Source organism: Sus scrofa, chromosome 4 (genome assembly GCF_054392235.1).
Source record: "Sus scrofa isolate SSC_HxYL_T2T_F1_AM1 chromosome 4, Sscrofa_HxYL_maternal_Yorkshire_Landrace_v2.0, whole genome shotgun sequence".
NCBI classification, from domain to species: domain Eukaryota; kingdom Metazoa; phylum Chordata; class Mammalia; order Artiodactyla; family Suidae; genus Sus; species Sus scrofa.
In genome coordinates, this window is record NC_139386.1 from 14,033,758 (window position 1) to 14,055,625 (window position 21,868).

Sequence of the window (21,868 nt, forward strand, 5' to 3'; positions counted from 1 at the left end):
AGGGATGTGGTGTGGGGTTTAAGTGGACAAGAAGCAGAGCATTCTGAATGTGCACTTAATGTCAAATAACAAATTGTCAATCAGAGTCCAGTTCCAAAAACTTGTGAAAGAAAGCTGAAATGCCATCTCAACAGAGCTACAGAAATTGACACGTCCTTTTGAGAACAATTATCACAGTCCAAATACCAGAGAATATAAGAGTCTAGAAACATAAATCTGAATGTCATAAGCAGCTCTAAAAAAACTTCCCCCAAAATGACAGAATGATACTCAGAAAAGTGAAGGTCAAACTTCATCTCTCAATTCTGAATGTTTGCAAAACCCAGGAGGTTAAAAGTAGCACAGGCCATAAGACCTTCCAGAAGGGGACTAGAGTTCTCTCCTGATTTACTTGTTTTTAAAGCTGCACAGCTCAGTGTGCTGAAGGTCAAGAAGGTACTCAGGAATTTACCTAAAAGAGACGCTCTGCACCAGCAGGTTCACTGACACACTGAAATAAGGACAAGATTAAAAGGCATGTGACTTAGACTCTGACCATGGCATTCACATCTCCACATCCATGTGATGTTGGGCAAATTAGTCATCTTCTCTGTACTTGGGTTTCCTACCCTTAAGTTGACCTGAAAATGCCAATGCTGCCAAATTCACAAATCTCCCTGAGGATCAAATGAAATAAAAGTTGTAAAGGTAAGCTCTAAAATAATATGGTTCATATGTAAAACGATGTTACTATCTCTTTTATCCCTGAAGACTGAATTATTTGCCAATTTTTCTATTAATTTTTAACTTATTTATTTATTTTTTGCTGCACCCGCAGCATATAAAGTTCCTGAGTCAGAGATCTTGTGTGTGTGTGTGTGTGTGTGTGTGTGTGTGTGTGTGTAAAGACAGAGATCTCTGGTGTCTTTTCCCTTTCCTGTAAATATATCAGTTCTAACAGATTAGGGCCCCACCCTTTTTACATCATTTAACTGTACTTCCATAAAGGCCCTATATCCAAATGCAGTCACACTGAGACTTGGGGCTTGAACTTATGAATTTAGAGGACACTGTTTTGTCCATAACACCTACTATTCCTTAATTTTTCTCTTTTCCTGTGCTATCAGTTGATCGCCTTTCTTGACCCATTCCCCCTTGTGCTGTTGGTTTTCCTCAAATGCTTAGTGACCCTGAACTGTCTCTTCATACTTGTTAACAAAGGCCTGGGTTTGTCAATATAATTTATTAGTCCTTGTTTCTCTCTTGTTACACAGAAGGGCTCCCTTATCCTATCCTCTGAATGGAAGGGCTGATATAAGCTCTATGAACTTCAGAATTCATGGATGCAGAGCCATGGGCAGGCAGATTGCACCCCTCCTCCTATCTTCCTGTACGTCAAAACAAGTGGAAAGGGCTGACTGATGCCCCCCTGCCCGAAGTAGATGTCCACCCTCAAGGCAGAGGCTTGAATTTAGATTCAACATGATTTCAAGAAAATAACTATTGACTATGTATTTTAAGGCTGAAAAGAAAAAGAACTGTACAGAAATATGATACCCTAGTTAGTAGGGCTTTTTAATAGGAATATGAGTTAAACTGAGTATGGTTTTAACAAAATAAGTATTGAACTATGTATTGTACTAAATCCAAAAAAATAACTATGCACAAATATTACATTCTAGTTAGTAGGCTCATTTTTCACAGGGTTATGGTTGGCAATTTTGAACCTACTTATGTGTATTCTGGGATTGAGCAAATAAGTTAATATATCATAGATAATGAGAACCATGTTTACTGCTGGAGAAAAGAATTATAAACAAGGAAAGGAAAAAGGCTAGCATGAATCCTGTAGTATTGGACTGGATATAGCAGTATAAACTCATGATTTGTAAATACCAATATATAGATAGATATAGAAATAGATTTAATTCTGTCTACTGAGACAGACTAATACCAATGAAAGGCTCTTGATCTCTAAATGTCATTCTCCAAACCTTAGAGAGATGGTTGATTCAAGCAGCTGAGCAGGAAGGTATAAGATGTGACTGGAATAGCTTATGGAGTGAAAAAGTAAGAAAGTGCTCAAAAAATGACAGAGAAATTTAAAAATTCACAGAAGCCAAATTGATGGGGCCTGCTATGTCCAAATCTGGGACAGTTTGAGGACTGAATACACAAGGGTGGAATCGATTGTAATTCATAAAATAAAGTAAAAATCCACAAGTACCTAGTGATAGAAATAAATAATGGAATAAATAAGGAGGGTAAATAAAAGTCTTCTATATAGTAGCATTCCAACTAATAAACATAGAAAGGATAAAGGAAATAGAAAAATCACCATGGAGTTCCCGTCGTGGCACAGTGGTGAACGAATCCGACTGGGAACCATGAGGTTGCAGGTTCGATCCCTGGCCTTGCTCAGTGGGTCGAGAATCGGGCATTGCCGTGAGCTGCGGTGTAGGTTGCAGACGTGGCTCGGATCCCGTGTTGCTGTGGCTCTGGTGTAGGCCTGTGGCTACAGCTCCAATTCGACCCCTAGCCTGGGAATCTCCATATGCCGCGAGAGCGGCCCTAGAAAAGGCAAAAAGACAAAAAAAAAAAAAAGAAAGAAAGAAAGAAAGAAAGAAAGAAAGAAAGAAAGAAAGAAAGAAAGAAAGAAAGAAAGAAAGAAAGAAAGAAAGAAAGAAAGAAAGAAAAATCACCATGTGGAAGATATCATAGCAATGATTATTTTAGACCAGATCGTCTGTAAATGCTAAAAAGCTAGTGAACACATGACAAACAAAGATAGTAATACAGTCTTGAATTATTTCCCAGCAAGATAGTGATTAATTATAAAGAGAAAATAGTTATTATGCAGTGGAAAAACGTGTCAGTCACCACCTTAACAAAGTGATCAAAGTCAACATTTTGGAAACAAATCCACATCATTTGCCTCCAGATTCAATGCACTGAGAAAGACATAATACCGTTTGTGCACTATTCTTGCCAAAAATGCATAGAGTAAATTTAATCATGAGGGAGTAGCTGAAAAATCAGACTGAGGTATATCTATGAAAAGAACTGGACAATTCCCCTCGAAAGTGTTAAGATCATAAAGGAAGAGGAAAGACTGAGGAACTGTCACAGATTGGAGAGACTAAGGAGCCATGTGAACTAAATGCACTGTGTGATCCTGGATAGAACCTTGGACTAGGAAGATGGAAATTACTGAGAATATTGGTGAAATTTGCATAAGGTCTGTACATTAGTACTACCTAGAGTATTGTACCTGATAATTCCCTGGTTTGGACCATTGTTACAGTACTATATAAGAGGATGACATTTGCAGAATTTTAGTGGTTTGTGGAACTTCTTGGTACCACTTTTGCAATGTTCTATTATTCCAATGTAGTTTCAAAATGAAAACACAAATTAAAAATAAATCATTGATGGATAAATAAGCTGCAGAACATCCAGACAATGAAATAGTTCTTATTGTTAAAAAGAAATGGGTTATCAAGCCATAAAAAGACATGGAAGAATCTAAAATGCATATAACTAAGTCGAAGAAGCCAATTTGAAAAGGCTATATACTATATGATTCCAACTACGTGACATTCTGGAATAGACAAAACTATGGAGTCAGTAAAAAGATCAGTGGTTGCCAGGCTTAGAGGAGAAGGAGGGATAAATAGGCAAAGTGTAGAGTATTTTTAAAGCAGTGAAACTATTTTATATAATTCAATAATAGTGAATACCTATCATCACACATTTGTCAAAACCCATAAAATATAATACTAATACTAAGAGTAATCCCTAGTGCAAACCGTGGACTTTAGGAGATTATATGTGTCAGTGCAGGTGTATCAATTATAACTGATGTTCCACTTTGGTAGGGGATGTTGATAATGGGAAAGTTTGTACATGTGTGAGGGCAAATGGTATGTAGAAAATCTCTGTACTTCCTGATCAATTTTGCTGTGAACCTAAAACTTTTCTAAAACATCAATTCTGTCAAAAACAAAATAAGATGAAAAAATAACTTATCGATGGATGTTAAAACTAGTGGGTGAGAGTTTAATGAGAAACAGCATATTTACACAGTCTGAAATAATCTACCACAAATTTATTTATTAATTACAAGGGAAGTATTAGATCTTTACGGTGTAGAAACCTGGGGCAAACACCACCATGGTGCAAGGACCAAAGTTAACATCACTGTTAACATAATATTGATAAAAACTGACATCATGTGGCTCCTACTTGATGTACCAAGGACATAGCATCACTTCTCTGCTATTCCAGCCAAATATGCAAAACCTGAATCCAATCATGAAGAAACATCAGATATCTGCAAATCAAAGAACATTCTACAAAATACCTAGCCTCTTTAAAAGTATTAATTTGCTCCTAAGAATTAATACAAACCACTATTATCTCTGCCCCAAATGAGAATAACCTCTGTGATGGTTTTGTACTTTACCAATCTATCTAAGAGCAAACTGTGTTTCTCCACATTTCTTTCTCTATCTTTTTCTAGGTTAAGGTTGTCCACCAGAAAAATAAGTAAAGTTTGGAAAGCAGAAGGAAATCAACAGTCATTATGCCTGAAGAGTTGGTGTAAAGAGTTTGGTGCTGGTGCATCTTGTGGCTAGCCTTCTAGATTTTCAGGATATTTGAACCTGTCCAAAATGTCCATAATACATTTGGTCCATGCCAAAAGATTCTCAACTTTTGGGACTGTCCAAAACCATTTGGCATAGACAAAATATCCTCATGAACATTTTGAGTAGAACCAAATTTCAAGGGCCATTTGGCATGGACCAAATGTGTTATGGACATTTTTGACAGGACCAAATGCTTGCTTGTTTGCTAACCAACTGCTGGCTCACCTTGTTGGTGGGAAGCAGCAACCAGACCGACAGATCTTCCAGTCTCTTCCAGATCTCTTCCTTTATCATCTCCAGGTTCTGAGCCAAGTGTGTGTGCAGCTACCTGGGGAAAGGCACCAGCTTCTACTACAGGTCACCCAATTTTGAGAGATGGTGATAAAAGGGCATAAGTTCTAATTTGACCTCAGTATCCCAGCTTTTCATCCAGATTGTCAGCCCTAGTGACCTAAGTGACATTAGACCACAATCAGATGCAGAGAAAACAGCCTTCCTTTGACTTCCATACCAGCTCCTACAATTGTGTAAGATCTAATCCTTATTCTGATTGAACTATAACCTGTATACCCTCCTAATCAGTCCTTCCTTTCTCCTGTCCCCCTCCAATACATACTCACACACCATAGAAGGGTGATTTTTACGAAATATAAAGTTGATCATGTCAACCTCCCCTTTTTAAAACTGTCCGAGACCGCCCATTCTTCCCAGGATAAAGACAACCATCCCTAATCCTGCCTGCAAGTTGCTAGAAGCTCTAGTCCCTACATTTCTTTTCTTGGGGTCCTTCTTGTGCTCTCTTCTCCAAACATATTTGCCTTCTTTAGTCCACAGTTCTTATCTTGCTCCCATAAAACATAGGACATTTGTATATGCTGCTCCCTCAGCCTAGAACTCTCTTGGCTCCTCTCTTCAAGTAATTAATTTCTTCTCATCTCTCAGATTTTAGCTTATTCTGATCAAATCCTGAGCATTTATAGCATCAAGCCATTCTTCATGTTACTTGTTACATAAAGTACAAAAATCAGATTTTACCTTGACTGCTTAAATAATATCTGTCTCCTCTACCAGACTCTAAGTTGTATGAAGGCGGCTTAAATAATATCTGTCTCCTCTACCAGACTCTAAGTTGTATGAAGGCAGAGTCTGTGTGTGGTTTGGTTCACCATTATAGCCCTAGAGCCTAACACAGATTCTGGAACATAATAGACAAATAATAAAGGTTTGTTGAATGGATGAATGAATGACTGATATTGTTTCCAAGTCTTTATAATATATATTTTTTGTTTAGCAACTTTGAATGGAATTCCATGACCTTTAATCAAAATAGTCTTCAATGAAATAACCATCTCACCAAAGCATGTCATATTTATCTATAAAATAAAAGCAATAATCGTCAACCTGCCAATTTTTCTGAGCTGTTGTTAGAATGAAATTAATTGAAATAATTGATCCAAATGGAAATCCATCAATAAGTTTTGGTCATCCCTGTCCAGGCCTGCTCTACTCTCTCCCACTTGGATTTTATAGATCCTGGCTGCACATGCCCAGAGACTAAACCCTCATAGAAAGATCTGAACTGCACATGTGGATACTCATTGTCATACAGTTTAGGATAATGGTACAAATTGACACTAGTGGCTTAGTTGGGAATTTTACCTATATCCAAGAGAAGAGATTCAAAGTATGCCTTGCTAAGTGGCCCAGAAGGCGGCCTGCTTAAGTTTCAGAGTTTCATAGTCATTAGCTATATAAGAAGCTGTATGAGCCCCTGTTGGAATGCAGAATATCATTTCTGCTCACTGAGAATCTCACCAGGGAGAAATGGGGAGACGATAAATTCACCAAACATGTTGCAGCCTTATGACCTCTGGTAACACTTGCTAAAAATACCCAGTGACTCATGGGCATAAATGTAGTTTCTCTTAGGGAATATATGTTGAAGAGGGTTCCTTTAAACCAAACCTCCAATTCGAATGGTGGCTGTGCTTCAAAAGTCACAAATGTTTAAGATAGGATGGGCACCAAAGATCTCTCTCTCATCACTGTCACCCATAAGCATCCACGGCATTTGCCCAGATAAATCCTTGAAGGTCAGCCACAAGAAGTGTGCTTTAAATACACACACACACACACACACACACACACACACACACCCCACTAAATACATTTCAATGCATTCCATTGCTTTCATAATAAGGATCAAACCCTTAATGAATTCATAAGATCATTGATGATCTGGGCCCTACTTACTTCTCTAGCCCCCTCACATTCCATGCCTGTGCCATCATAAAGCTCCCATCTTGTTTTATACATGCCCAGAGCGCTCTCGCTCTCTCTCTCTCTCTCTCACATACACACACACACACACACACACACACACACACACACACACACATCCTCTCTCTTCAGCCACATGGACTTCATTTTGGTCTTCATACTCTTCATGCTCTGTCTGTCCATTCATATGGCTTTTGAACATGGTGCTGCCTTTTATTTATTTATTTATGTTATTTGGAAATGCTCTTCCTTCCTTTTCCATCTGGTTACCTCCTCACCTTTTAGATCTCAGTGGAAGCCTCTCCCCTTTAAGAAAGGATTCCTTGAAATTCCCATTGTGGCGCAGCAGAAACGAATCTGACTAGGAACCACGAGGTTGCAGGTTTGATCCCTGGCCTCATTCAGTGGGTTAATGATCTGGTGTTGCCATGAGCTGTGGTGTAGGTTGCAGATGCTGCTCAGATCTGGTGTTGCTGTGGCTGTGGTGTAGGCCGGCAGCAACAGCTCCGGATGGACCCCCTAGCCTGGGAACCTCCATATGCCGCAGGTGTGGCCCTAAAAAGGACAAAAAAGACGAAGAAAGGAAGAAAGGGAGTTCCTGTCGTGGCGCAGTGGTTAATGAATCCGACTAGGAACCATGAGGTTGCAGGTTCGATTCCTGCCCTTGCTCAGTGGGTTAATGATCTGGCATTGCCATGAGCTGTGGTGTAGGTTGCAGACGCGGCTCAGATCCTGCATTGCTGTGGCTCTGGCGTAGGCCGGCGGCTACAACTCCGATTCGACCCCTAGCCTCCATATGCCGCAGGAGCGGCCCTAGAAAAGGCAGAAAGACAAAAATAAATAAATAAATAAAAGAGAGAAAGAAAGCCTTCCTTCACCCATTGACAAGGTTAAATACCTTGGCCATAAACTTTCTTATGCCGGTGTGTCTCTCCTGATTTTCAATTCACCTGTGGGTATTCAACTCGATGGATGTTTAATTTCAGTCACTGGAGTGAGGCTAGGGGACTTGCTAGGTGTTGTTCACTATTGCGTGTGTAGTCATTAGCACAGTACCTGCCTCTAGTAAAGATTCAATAAATATTTGTGGGTGGAATCAGTGGATATTAAGCCATGTTTTACACAAAATTTGATTAATGGCTCTATGAATATTGATGTGTTTAAATTTCCCTTCTTCTGCAGAATCATGAGTAATATAAAAAGACTAATTTGCCCTCTTCACAGGATCCATGTCTCTGGCTTACAAATGTACCTTGACCACTTCCCTTACATTCGCCTCAAGAAAACAAGAGTCCTGATACTGAGGAGAACTGCACCATGAATCAGCAAATTGATGGTCATTAACATAGAACTTATTATTTGTTAGACAATGTTATTTTTTTTATGAGGCTATCAGAGTAAGCTGCAGGAAGGCTGCCAGCGTGTTTCTGAAGTGATTTTTTGCAATCTATTTCCATCAGCTTCATGCAGTTCTGCACCTATTAACACATCCCTTTGAGATTCAATTTCACTCTAAACTCCATCAGTTCTAATCCACATGAATCAAATTAAGCACCAAGAAATTTTATCAAAATATTCCAATTAATTTTAACTAATTTCATTCACTTTGACAATTCCAAACACTGAAATTAATGTCCTTCTCGCCAGAGCATACATGAATTGATTTTTCTTCCATCAGATCCTTTACCTTTTACTCCTATACAGAGTATCTCCAAACATGTTTACTAACACATCATTATAACTTCTACAAAATCTTCTCAATTCCTAATAATTTGAAGGGATCAGTGTGTTGTTATGACCTGGTCAATCCCCTTTCCCTTAATAGCCATGACCTCTCTGAAGTCAACAGTAGAACAGAGAAGCCAGAGTGATCTCAGGGAACTTTATGGACATATAATTTCCCTGATTGGGTCCCTCAAGCCTGGGTTAGTATAGTTTATACACCCTTTCTCCTGCGTTCATATCTTCTTCTATCTTCTCCCATTTCAGCCTAAACCTGTGTGTGCTATGGTAAAAACCTGCATTCCATGAGGCAAAGCTTGAGTGGATAATGGACATCTTTCATATTCTCCGGCTCAATGAATTGAAGCATTCTCATCTTTTGAATCCCTCTACTCCAAAGAAGAAGCCAGGTACTCACACTTCCTGCCTTCCCTGTGGCAGAGTTATTGGCATAATCCAGGCAAGCAACTAACCTATAGTGGTGAGGCTGCAAGGGTTATAGTAAATCTGATCAATGGTCTCGACTAGGAATATGGGCTCAAGAGTTCCATTTCATTCTTAGGAAATCTAGATAGTTAGAAAATTCTTCTTTAAGCAATTGGACAAGGTATCAAGACTGTTGAAAGTATCCATGTTCCTTGGTCAGAAATTTCATTCTAAAGAATTCATCTTAAGGAAATATTTTAACAAAAAAGAAAAAAATGAGGGAGTTCCCATTGTGCCTTGGCTGTAACGAGCCCGATTAGTATCCATGAAGGTGTGGGTTCAATCCCTGGCCTCGCTCAGTGGGTTAAGGATCCAGCATTGCTGTGAGCTGTGGTGTAAGGTCACAGACGTGGCTCAGATCCTGCATTGGCATGGCTGTGGCTGTGGCTGCAATGTAGGCCAGCAGCTGCAACTCTAATATGACCCCTCAGGTGTGGCCATAAAAAGATAAAAATAATAATAATAATTTGAAAAAATGAAAAATGAAAATGTAGACAGTTATTTATTGTGACATTAATTATGAGAAAAAAAATCCTTAAAATCTGGTCATAGAAAGATAGTAAAGAAAATTGTGGGGAGTACCCATAGTGGCTCAGTGGTTAACGAATCCAACTAGGAACCATGAGGTTGTGGGTTTGATCCTTGGCCTTGCTCAGTGGGGTTAAGGATCCGGCGTTGCCCTGAGCTGTGGTGTAAGTCACAGACGTGGTTTGGATCCCATGTTGCTGTGGCTCTGGTGTAGGCCGGTGGCTGGAGCTCTGGTTAGACCCCAGCCTGGGAACCTCCACATGCTGAGAGCAGCCCTAGAAAAGGCAAAAAGACAAAAAAAGAAAAGAAAATTGTGGTACTATATCTCATTGGAGTTTTGCAGCCACTAAGAATTAAAATTATTTAGAAACAATTCATCATAGAAAATGTTAGTGACAGACTCTAAAGCAAATAAAGATGACTATGAAAAGGTATGTCAGCTTGCATATTCACTTTCTTAAAATTGGACTATATGTAAATAAGTCTTGGAAAGGAACATGGTGGGGGAGTAATGAAAAGGTGTTGAGGATAGGATATTTAAAAACATTTTCAATAAACTTTACAGACTACTGGTTTTGATTTGGGCTCTGAGAGATTTCGTGTTCACCTGACAATGGGTCCAGACCAAGGAAACCAAATTGCTCTCTGGTAAATAAAGCATAAATTTGCCCAATAAATTGAACTGTAACCCTAAATGAATCAGAAGGAATTGCTCTTTTTTGGACTTCATAAGAGCCCAAGGCCAAGGATGGGAAGGTACAAATATAACTCTGGAATCAAATCCAGAAGCTTATGTCATTTTAATGTCTTGGAACAAAGAATACACTCTTCTAACACTTTTCTCTTCCCCTTCTGTAGTCCCTGCTCCTCAATGGAGCAAAAAATACCTCCAAGAAAGGATGATCATTCCTTCTTGCAGCCTTGCTATGCACACACCAAGGAGCAGCCCATCCTTATAATACTATCAGTCCACTCCCAAGAATTCAGCTCACTAGATTACCCTTCTCATTCATCAATGGTGCACGACTGACTCTAAAATGGTGTAACTAGAATTTCAAAGAGAAGAAGTCATTAAGGTCTGTTGAATGTCTTGCCCCATGAAAATCTAAAAGTAAGATCTCCTATGGACAACTAGCTCCCCAACTAAGAAATGACAGAAAATAGAGGATAAAATGAAAGAAATTTGAGGCAAGAGCATATTACCAAGGATGATTTCAAACAGAATTGGGATGCTCTTAAAATAAAATCAAGAAGGGTCTTGATGAGAGTTAGTTCTACCACCATTGTTCTCCCAGCTCCAAATGGCTTTGTTATTTATATGCCCTTCCCCTCTTTAAGCTCATGGTAATAAGCAAAGCGAGCATCTGTCAACTTATGTGGTGCTCTTAGAAATTCAGAAGTAGAAACCATGTTCTTTGAATTCAGGGGATTTCTTATTTCATGACATGAACGATTCACAACAGTATCAATTACTGAACAAACCAAGATATATGTAATGAAGTGCCAAACTTAATGGTCAAGTTACAAGGTATAAGGGACAGAACTTCCTTTGGAATCATAGATTGGCTTTAAATTCCAGTGCCACCCTTACTAAGTGACCTTGGGTGAGTCATTTTAATGTCTTTGAGCTTCTGTTTCTTTTTCTGTAAAATGGAAATAATCACAGCAATAATCAAGCCTCATATGTGTGAGAAAGAGTTGCCTGATGAAGTGAGGTTCAGGTTTTAGAAAAATGTGTAGAAAGGATGTCTGTAGTATTGAATTTCAGGCAAAGACAGTAGAGCACAATTTGAAAAGTAGATGGCATAGCCAATATTTTGTAATAACTGTAAATGGAAAGTAACCCTTAAACTTGTAAAGTAAGTGGCATATCCTGTGGGTCAAATTAAAATATATAATATATAATAGATGGAAATATATATATATACACATATATTTATTTATGTATATATATATATATATAAATATATACATATATTTATTTATGTGTGTATATATATATATATATATATATATATATATATAATGGCATAGGGGTACAAGAATTGATGAAGGGAGCATGCCTGTGTCCTTTGTCACCACTAAGAAATAGGCAATATTAAGCATTTTGGAAGAGGTTCTGAGTTGGTATTTACTCCCCTGGGATGAGTATAGACTAAAATAACTTACCTGTAGACGCAACCTAGTGTCGTAGAATCAGGGAAATCCTTGCTCTCCTGAATAAATGCTATGACCCCTCAGTACATGGATGACATGTAAAAAACTACCCTGTGAAAAACCTCATTTAAAAATTGAATACTAGAGTTCCCATTGTGGCTCTGCAGAAATGAATCTGACTAGGAACCATGAAGTTGCAGGTTTGATCCCTGGCCTTGCTCTGTGGGCTAAGGATCCGGTGTTGCTGTGAGCTATGGTGTAGGTCACAAATGCAGCTCAGATGTGGTGTTGCTGTGGCTGTGGTGTAGGCTGACAGCTGTAGCTCTGATTAGACCCCTAGCCTGAGAACCTCCATATGCCATGGTGCGGCCCTAAAACGACAAAAGACCAAAAAAAAAAATTGAATGTTTATTAAAAAAAAGAGCCACCATCCTTAAAATACAATGTCTACTGTATAAAAAAGAAGAAAGAGTAAAAATAACCTAAATGGCAAAAACACTCACCAGGAAAACATGAAAATTATAATGACAGGTGAAAATTGTAATCAAAATTAGCACCACAAAAATTAATTAAACAGTTGCCTCTTTAAACAGTGGGTATAAAAGTTTGGTGTGATGCAAGATGAATAAGTTTTAAAGATCTGCCATACAACATTGAGACTATATTTAGCATTATTGTATTGTACCTTAAAAAATCTGTTAAGAGAGACATTTCATACTAAGTGTTCTTACCACAATGAAATAAAAATAAAATTTGAACACACTTTCAAAACAGAGAAAAAAATTGTTCAAAAATGCTATAGCCATACATATGCTTTAGCGCATTAAAAAAACATGAGCCATCAGTAGAACTTGGGGAAAAAATAGTAGGGAAAATAATCATAAGTGAAGATCACACTAGAAGGTTTAAAAAGACAATTAACGTTACCAAAAACAGAGTAAGGCCCAAGAGAACAGGACAAAGAAAAGTAGATGAATGAAATGATACTGATTAGGGATCTAGAGGAAAGAAAATGATAGCTTAGAAAACAGGTAAGAACTAGCAGCCTTGAATTCAAGAAAAAAAGTACAATGGCAAAACAAGTATTTTCAAACTTGAAACTATGTGGCACCTTCTTGAAGAACTTCTGATAGGATAAGATTCAGCCAACTAAGAGATCATCAAAAAACTCTAGCAAATAAACTGGTAGTGAGCAATGAGTTCCTTTAGAAATAGTTGTATGAATAACTAAAACAATTGTGAAAATTATGGCTGTTAAAATATGCTAAGATAATCATGACTCTGTATAAACTATATAAGTAGCAAAAGTTTGGAAGGGATAAAAATATGGGGAAGTAACATAAGTATGCTGAGTTCCTCATATTACTTAGCTGAGTTTTTAATAATAATAATAAAAATATTTTTAACACCTGACCAGGAGTCATGATAAAACAGTTTAAAATACTTAGGAATACACTTAATGAGGAATTTGTAAGATCTATATTAAGAAACTTTAAAATATTCCAAAAAGATAAATACACACACAAAAAAACTTAAATCAGGGAAATATATAATGTATTCTTAGATATAAAGGCACAATGTGATAAATATGTTAATTATCCTCAACCTAATGTATAAATATAATGCACTCCAGATAAAAACTTATAAATTTGATGTTACCATAAATTTCAAATAGGCCCTCTGGTTCTAAAGTCTATATGTGAAGACAAATTCTCAGTATATTCTGAAAATGAAGAGTAATGAGGTAGGAATTACTCTAATTAGACACTGAAATATTTTATAAAGAATGCAAAAATTAAAATAGCATTATATTTTCACATAAATTGTTAAAACATTAGAACAAACTGGGAAATGGAAGAAATATATATTAAACCCTGATCTATGTGATACAGGTGACTTTACATATAAGTTGGGAAATATGGATATTCAATCAGTGTTGTCAGTATAACTGGATAGCCATGTGAGGGAAAAAAATATTATAATGAGTCCTACTTCATTCTTTTCAATAAAGTAGATTCCAAATAGAGAAACTATTGAAGTGACGTAAAATCAGAAAAATTCTAGAGGAAAATAATTTTTGAAATTTTAGAAGTCATTTTTCAAAATAATTTCTGCACAGTAAGTATCTTTCGAAGTATAACATAAATTCCAGAGACTATAAAGAGAAAAAAATCTGTAATTTTTATTAATATATATTTTTTAATGCATGATGAACAGGAAGCTCACAGAAAATAAAATACAACTGGTTCTTAACCATATAAAAAGATATACAGTACCATTGTAATGGGATATGCAAATAAAACCTATAAGGAGATAACAATTCCTAAATATCAATTGGCAAAACAACAACAACAACAACAACAACAAAACTGGAAAAACCCCAATAACACAATGGTTTGATAAGTGCATTTGTGGTAGGAGGAGTACAAGTTCATATATATTCAATGAAAAGTAACTTGGAAAAATCTATTAATAAAAAAATGGGAGTTCCCGTTGTGGCGCAGTGGTTAACGAATCCAACTAGGAACCATAAGGTTGAGGGTTCGATCCCTGCCCTTGCTCAGTGGGTTAACGATCCAGCGTTGCCGTGAGCTGTGGTGTAGGTTGCAGACGCGGCTCAGATCCCATGTTGCTGTGGCTCTGGTGTAGGCCTGTGGCTACAGCTCCAATTAGACCCCTAGCCTGGGACTCTCCATATGCCGCGAGAGCGGCCGAAGAAATAGCAAAAAAACAAACAAACAAAAAAAATGTACACCCAGCATTCCACTCTTTGGAATTTATCCTACAGATATCTTTGCACTTTACAAAAATGATATATGTATACTGCAGAATTATCTGTAGAAACAAAAGTTACGCAGCAGCCTAAATTTCCATCAGTAGAGAATTTGTTAAGTAAATCATAGATACAGCTAATAGCAGTGAAATAATATTCAGTCAACGTAAGAATGAGAAATTTCTCTATGTACAATATGGAATAAATCTCCAAGATATATTGTTAAATAATACAAGCATGGTGCAATGTGCACACACTAATACAGTATGATGGGTGTGTGTGTGTGTGTGTGAATATGCACTTGAAAATTCAGGCTCTCTCAGTTGAAATAAGAAACTAGTAATAGTGTGTGTCTCTGGAGAGAGAAAATGGATGACTGGGAGACAGAAGTAGGAAAAAAAAAAAGCTATTTTTCACCCTGCCCCCTTGATTCTGCTGAATTTTGTATTATGCTGCTAAATTTTGTATTATTTGATCAAGGAAAATGATTTCTTAAACTGTGGCCTCAGAAAATTAGGACCAGATAGAGAAAGAGTAATGGGAGATTTTGTTGATTATAAATTCACTTTTGTATTATTTGACTTCATGTGTACTATGTTAATCTTGTTTTGAAAATTCAAAAAATTAAGCATAAAAATAATTTAAAATACTCTGTTCTATTTAAAATACTCTTTCCTGCTATTCAGCTGTTTGTGCCAATTTTAGGAGTAGAAAATATGTCGCTGTAACTAAAATAGAGACAAAATGTTCACTATTATGGGAACACAAAAGAAAGATCTGTTAATCTCTGAGGAAACTCAGAGATGGAAGGTGCAGGTTAAACTGGCCCTTAAAAAACATTAAATCGCCAGACACCTGTGCCAATTCTTGCAGGCACAGAGTACAGCATTAGCAAAGCATGGTGTACACAAAACCTGCCACGTTTAGGGAGCCACAGTGATCTGTGCAGCGTGAAGGTAGAAATGACATAGGAGGAATGGCTAGAAATAAGCTGAAAAGGAGCAAGAGTTGAAGAGAATATCATAAAGGGCCTTGAATGCCATGCTAAGTGATGACCTTATGTAGTACATCAGGGGATCCTAAACCCAAGTGATTATCAGAATCGCCTGGGGAAATTTTATAAAAGTACAAATCCCCAGGCCTCTCTCCCCTACCAATTAAATCTGAATCTCTGATGAATAGACCTGGGAATGTGTAACTTGAAACCAAAATCTCTCTAACTCAGCCATAGAGGAGGAGAATCATCAAGATCCCATTCATGGAGTTTTTAGAGCACCATTCTGTGTGCAAGGAGAAAGGAATGGAACCATTAGGAGGTTATTAAGAATTATGGAGTTCCCTTGGTGCAGGGGTTAAGGATCCAGTGTTGTCACTGCTATGGTGTGGATTTGATCCCTGACCTGGAACTTCCCTATGCTACAGGTGTGGCAAAAAAAAAAAAAAAAAAAAAAAAAAAAGGCATCATATGTAGTCTCATTTCTGAAACCTGTCAGGCTGCAAATTAAGATCTCTTTCCAGGGACTTAAAGTTCAGAACTCATTCCTGCCTTGACTCTGCTAAGAGGTGGGGGCAGGAATGGAACTGGGGGGAAAGTAGGAAGAGGAATGTCTGCTGTTGAATCTACTGCTCTTTCCTGCGCCTCCCTCCCAGCATCCTCATTTTGTTCATGTTGTGAATATATAGTCAGAAAGAACACAAAAGACACAAGGGCAATGAAACACATTCATTAAGGTTTTTTCATAGAAGCAGAGACTCTGCCTCTTTTTTTATTAAAACAGCAGTAACCACACTCATAACCAGTCCATGTTCACGGGCAGCAGATTTTGTGTGACCTTTGGAAATGCTGATTCAGTTGTTGCCATCAAGTCCTAAGCTAATGTTAATTATACAAATGTTGCTCACCAGGCACTGGTGCTCATGAATTACTCCAGAGTCCTTCTTCCAGTAAAAATGTTGCTCTATTGATTCAACATATATCTGTTGAGCACAGAGATATGAAGACACATTAGACACGGGTCCTACCATGGAGGATCTAACTATTCCCTAGTTATCAGTAGGTCTGCTGCAATGTCTTCATCCTGCCCAGGGTCATTTAGGTCCTAGCAGAGAAGAGTCACCATGAAGTAGTAACATCCCAAAGAGTGGGTCTTTAGTGTAATAATCCTAGCAAACTTCAGTCTCAAGCTGAACATGGAGAATATTAAATTTGAAATGAACCCTCAATATCATTTCATCCAACCACTTCAATTTATAGATAACAAAATTAAGGTGAAGAACAGTGCACTGATTTGTTCAAAGTTATATAGGAAGTGAAGGACAAATCTCAGGAAGTCAGATGTCCTGATTTCTACTCTGAACCTTATAGGCTAAGTGATTATAATTTCGAGTAACTATGCCTAACTAATCTTCTTAACTAGGATATGACTGGGAGTAGGCATTAAATTCACCTCATCTCTCAAGAAAGGTGAGGAAATTAGAGAGCTTTTAAGTTACTGGGACAAGGAATCCATCAACCCACAGCAGGAAGATTACATGACTTGAGTTAATTTGTATGCCTGATTTTTGCGATAGTTATTGAGTGTTTATGATCAATGATAAATAAAGCAGATAGATTCTCAGTTTTCTGACTTGACTACCCCAATTATCCCACCCAAAACATGGTGAGTGTGACAAATTCATGCTTTATTTTCATCTATACTAGCTCCAGACTTATAGTCTGGCCTTCTTCCTTTCTCAAGTTTGGCTCTCAAGGCATAAAGCAGAGATGACAAATACACAGTATGCTTGCTATTTCTGTCCTGTTCTCTATCCTTGGCAGACATCACTAATCAATCACAGTGCTCTTTCCATTGTATTGTAAAGAGGCATTAGAATCCTTCCCCACACAGCTCTTGACCAGCACTGTCAATCTAAGATGACATGTGATTGTAAGGTACATGAATTTTGCTTGTTTTCTCCCTAGATAATCTCAGTCTGAATCAAAACCTAAAATAGAATTGCTTAAAGAATAGAAGAGAAGCAAAAAAAAAAAAAAAGAAAGAGAGATCTAATGGGTAACAAACAGACAAAACCAATTTCAAGACTGCCCAGAATCAATTCAAATGCTTCAATCGATGTTTACTGAGTGTCAGCACCATAATGGGTATGAGATAAACTGACAAGAATAAACATAATTTTAATCTTCAAAAGTTTCCACATCAGATGGGAAAGATTTCAGATAAAAATATAATTTTTAAGCAATATAGTAATGATAGTTATAACTGGATAAGCTCCATGTCTTTAGGTAGGGATCATGACTGTGTTTTTCAGTATTGAAGACCCAGCATCCACCATCACATCTGGCATGAGCCTGGAATGTAGTCATATTTGTTAGTTGACCAAGACAGAAGTCAAACTACTTAATTTTTCTTAAATAAATGGACAGAGACCTTAAGGGAAAATCAAGGTTTTCCTGAATCTTGAGAAATCAGTGAGAATTTTCCAGATGAAAAGGCACACATAGAAAGAGGAACTCCTATATATATAACTTTACTCCAAAATTATGATGAAAACAAAATAAACCATTTGTCCCTCATTTGTTCATAGATAAAAATTACCCACACCCCCAAATGACTTAAAAGAGTGCTTAATGAATATATAATAAAATGAAAGGCATAACTATGTTTTCATCAAAGCTGTTGTAATCCATCTTTATTTTCTATAGATATTCTAGAAACCCCAAATTCAGCAGTGCTCACAGATTCCACCTGGGTATATGCTCTCAGGGTGATCGTTTATCTTTTTGGATTTGTGTGTGTGTGTATGTGTGTGGAACACTAAGATCAATTAGAGTGACATGTCATTGCCTGGCCTTCTTTTGCCAGTGCATAACAAAGTGACAGAGAAAAAGATATGAAGGGTGATGATGTGTTACTTGTTTTTACTTCCTAAATTGCAGATGTCTGTTTCTAATTGATAAACAACCAAAATTTCAAAGCATTGACTTCAAGCATAACTAAACATCTTCCATCAGGCAGCTATTTTAGAGATCTGATTAACATTGTCTCCTCTTCAAATGTGCTTGAAAGAATTCATTCCAGAATACTTTCATGAATAATATCTTCAATCTGCTCCATCTTTGAACTTTGATAAGTCTTAGAGCCTATGCCTTCCTCTTTTGTACTTGATTATATACTCTTTTGTTGGCACATTAATGGTAATGTGCTAAATCATGTGTCCCCAGTGAGCTTGTGGGTCTAAGGCAGAGATCAGGCCTTCTACTTCCCTATGTTACACAGAAAAGGGAGAGAGGACAAAGAGAATAAAGGACAGAATGACAGAAAGGAAAAGAGGAGAAAGAGGAAATAAGACAGAAGAATGAAATCAGCACCTCTTGGACACCCATTATGTTCTAAGCATGGTGCTATGTGTTTTCATATAGCCTATGCTGCTCAATCCTTTTAAGAATATTGTAAAATAAGTACCGCTTTCACTTTTGAAGATAAGGAAAATAAAAAACAAATTGGCTACCAGCCGAATGGTAGAAGCAGAATAAAACCTCATATCTGTCCTTCATGTTTCTGTCTCCTTTTGAAGGAAGTAACCCTTTTAAAGCCCTTTCTCAGGGGACAGAGATGGGCAGCCATGTCTTAGACCAACAGACGCAGACTCTTCCCCATCCCGTGGGCACTAGTGATTGAGTAGCACCTTGGCATCTGAGATATGTCTGTGTCCTATATGAAAAGATTAAGCCATTCAGATTATTTTTATTTGACTTAGAAAATAGCTGAGAGACTGAATTAGATATGAGACACAAAACTAAAAATAATAAATTAAGAAATTTCCTGTCAAGTCACAGGATAGTATATATTTATAATACATGGTAACATACAAAGGACTTATAGATGAATTACATAAATAGTTCAGACATATATTTGAGAAAAAAGCAAACAATATTATGGAAAAATGTTCAGAGTTCCCATTGTGGCTCAGCAGGTTACAAATCTGACTAGTATCCATTAGGCTGTGGATTCAATCCCCAGCCTTACTCAGTGGCTTAACTGTCCAGCATTGCCATGAGCTGTGGTGTAGGTTGCAGACACAGCTCAGATCCCATGTGGCTGTGGCTGTGGCTGTGGCATAGGCCTATAGCTGCAGCTACAAATCAACCCCTAGCCTGGGAACTTCCATATGCTGCAGGTGCAGCCTTAAAAAGCAAAAAAAGAAAAACTGTCAAAAGATCTGGACAGGTACCTCACAAAACACATATCCTGTGCAGGGTGGCTATCTAATGTATCATCTAAACCAGGACCACTTGCAGAGTGAAAGGGGGCCCTACTTCTAATTTTATCAAGGCAACAGAGTAAATCAGGACTGACCCAAGCAAACTACGAGGTATAGGTCATTCTACCCAAATAACATCAATCACAAGATAAGATGCTCAACCTCATTTGTCATTCAGGAAATGCAAATTAAAACTATGAGATACTTCCATACTCCCACTGGATCAACTGAAAAGAAAAACAATGATAATACCAACTGTCAATGAGGATATGGAGCATACAGAACTCTCTCACACTGCTAGGGGAGTAAAAATTTGGGAAATAACTCTAGAAAATTCTTTGAAAATTGACAGAACATTGTAAACCAACTATAATGGGAAAAAAATCATTGTAAATAAATAAATAAAAATAAAAAACTCTTTGGCAGTATCTACCAAAGTAAAACATATGTATGATGCATCAGTCCAACACTCAAGTACATGTACAATGGAAATATATACATAAATGCACCAAAAATCATAAGGAAATTTGCATAGCACATTATTCATAACGGCCCAAATTAGAAACAGTCCAAATGGCTATCAATAGTAGAATGTATAAATATGGAGTAGTATATTCATATGATGGATGACCATACACTCCGTAATTAAAATGAATGAACCACTGCTATACAGAACAGCATGAATAAATATCATGAAAGTAGTGATAGTACTAAGTAGTAGTAGTAAGTAGTAGTACTAAGAAGGTAGACTGTAGAGAGTAGATACTGTAGGCTTACATTTTTACAGTTGTCAAAACAGGCAAAACTAATCTATGGTGTTAGAAACCAGGTAACTAGTTACCTTTAGGGAAGTGTTAGTGGCTGGGCTGGGAATTAGGGAGCTTCTGCAATGCTGGTTATGTCTCATTTCTTCATCTGGGTGTTCATAATTCAAGAATATTCACTTTGGGAAAATCCATGAGCTGTATCCTGAAAATTTGTGCAGTTTTTTATACATAGTCTCAGCTTCAATAAACAACTTAATTAGTTAAAAAAGAAATGAGGGGAAATTTCTTGAAGCAAAAATAAGTCAGCATGCAAGCTAGAGTTATATAGGGCAAAAGTGGAAGTTTGCAGGGAAGCTATTCAGTAAAGAGAGTAGAATGGAGCAGATGTGCAGATAGAAGCCGAGAAACCATCAGAGAAAGACCATTAGTTAATGACAAAGAAACAAGTAGAACAGTCGAAACCTAGCATTGCCTCCAATCCTGGTGATTTTCCTTTTCCTAATCCCATTCATGAGCGTCTTTAAATAATCACCTTTTTCTTTGAAGCTATATAAGAGGCGCGCTCTCTCTCTCTGTCTCTCTCTCTCTCATAAAAAGAAGCAAGGCTAACTAAAATGCCAATTATGCTTTCTTTCTCATACCTCCTAAAAATGCAGTCTTAGCAGCTGAGGAGCTTATCTTCATCAAACTGTTTCTGTGATATAAGTGAAATCAAAAATAAACTGAGCCAAGTGGGTGATGAACCCTAATATTCTCCATGACAAGGGCTAGATGACTTCCAAAATGTATCGCAAATAGGGAAATATCATCCTGGTTCAAACCTATCATCTTTCCTAGATGTATAAACCATGAGTAGTGCTGAAATAACAGATCTTATGGTATTTCATGTTGACACATTTATTGAGCTGGATGATGTGCCAGATGCTAAGCACAGGGTGATGGATCTGAATATAAACACAACTCTTTCTTTTGGCCTCATAGGTTTTGTCTTTTGTTTAGCGCTGAATCTCCAGCACCTGGAATGGCGTCCAACACATAGTAGGTGCTTGACTAATATTTATGGAATGAATCAGTGAATGAATAGGTAGAACAAATATATAATCACTATGCAACAGTACTCGGTAGCTGCATAACAAGCTTCAGTGATTCAAGGGAAGTAGTTATTTCTCCAGTAAGGCAGAGGAAAAGCTACATGGAAGGAACTATTAGGTTGAGCCCTGAAGAATCTTCTCTAATTTATTGAGAGACAAAGAAAGATTTCATAG

The 21,868-nt window shown here is 37.4% G+C and overlaps 1 protein-coding gene across 1 annotated transcript in view; it reads left to right on the forward strand.

Annotated features, from left to right (window-relative positions):
• Nucleotides 1–21,868, forward strand: part of LOC102165543 (uncharacterized) — a 615,604-nt gene that overhangs the window by 459,479 nt on the left and 134,257 nt on the right. The window contains exon 5 of the mRNA XM_085024289.1: nt 8,898–9,040. The gene's annotated coding sequence lies outside the window, so the exon portion shown is untranslated. The remainder of the gene's footprint in view (nt 1–8,897; nt 9,041–21,868) is intronic.